Genomic DNA, 1,766 nt, shown 5'->3' on the forward strand with positions numbered 1-1,766 from the left:
AGTGCGAGGGTGTGAGCGCGGCAGGCTACAGGGAGTGTTAAAAAAAGAGCTGTTTTGTTTCTATGAGAATCGCAAGATTTCCTGTTTTAGACACGAGGGGAGGGGAGTACGGGAAAAACTAGAAGGGAAGGCACTCCCAGCTCCGTCACGAAGGTGATCATTAATGGCGACGTGTGGCCCTTACGGTTTCCACCCTCTTAATACATTACGGTTTCCGACGTGCTTCACGTACCTGAGTATACTGCGCATTGCATACTGCACGGGCCAGCTCTAGATTGTGCTACGGCGCAGTCACACACTCTCATACTTAGCCAAGCACCCAAGTCCCAACCCCCTGGGAAAAGTATTGCACCTGCGGGCTGACCAAGGTTCCACAAAAGAACTATTCCCTCTCTACAAGCATCTCTCTCTCTTTCTCACACACACACATGCACATGCAAATGACCATCTCCCTCTCTCTGTCACTTACACACTCTCAAATGTTGAAACTCTCTTTCTCTCTCACATGCACACACACTTATTTATATTTAATTTATATTTCTGTTTATATTTTATTAAAACCTACTTTTTATTCTCTCTCTCTCTCTCTCGCTCTCTTTCTCTCTCTTTTCATCCACTCCCTCGTTACATCTCTCTCCAGGTCTGCCCCATCTCACTCTCTCTCAAGCACATTCTACACATAGATACAGATGTACGCACATGCTTGCATATACACTCTCTCTCTCTCTCTCTCTCTCTCTCTCTCTCTCTCTCTGACACACATACACACACACACATGTATACACTCTCTTTTCATCCACTCCCTCGTTACATCTCTCTCTCCAGATCTGTCCCATCTCACTCTCTCTCAAGCACATTCTACACATAGATGCAGATGTACGCACATGCATGCATATACACTCTCTCTCTCTCTCTCTCTCTCTCTCTCTCTCTCTCTCTCTGACACACATACACACACATGTATACACCATACATACACTAATGCAAACACACACTCTCTTCTCCCACACAAACTCTCTCCTATGTAGAAATTCTCTCTCTCTCTCTCTCTCTCTCTCTCTCTCCCCCCTCCACTCACACACACACACACACATGCGCGCGTGCGCGCTATCTCTCTTCTCATACACACTCTCCCACATATAGAAACTCTCTCTCTCTCTCTCTTACATACATTCATGCACACACACAAACACACTTCTTTCTCATGCACATGTGCACACTCTCTCTCTCTCTCTCTCTCTCTCTCTCTCTCTCTCAAACACACACACACATGTAAATATATATTATCTATAATATTATGTTTTATTATATTTAGAGACGTATATCTATATATACATGTGTATTTGAAAAATAAATAAACACATATACACATATATTTTTAATTAATATTAAATTTTAATACGTGGGGATGCATAATGAGGTGTGTTCACTCTTAAATAAGTGTATCTTATATACAATGTCTTTTTGTCTTCTCTTTTGCATAGATATATGTGTGATTGTGTGTGTACATACACACGTATGTGTGATTGTGTAATGTCTTCACGTGTGCATGTGTCATGCAAGTGTCTTGATTGTGTGTGTGTTAGTGTGTAGTTATTGTGTGTGTGTGTGTGTGTGTGTACATGGTGTGTATATTTTTATTTATGTGTATCCATAGCGAGTGTCTACATGTACGTGTGTGTGAGCATGTGAATACACTCTTGTGTACATCTATGTGTGTGCACATGCACGTGCATATGTGTGTGTGAGTGTGCATGTCCATGTGT

Source organism: Cibotium barometz, chromosome 22 (assembly GCF_041138505.1).
Source record: "Cibotium barometz isolate CiBa-2024 chromosome 22, ASM4113850v1, whole genome shotgun sequence".
Classification (NCBI taxonomy): Eukaryota; Viridiplantae; Streptophyta; class Polypodiopsida; order Cyatheales; family Cibotiaceae; genus Cibotium; species Cibotium barometz.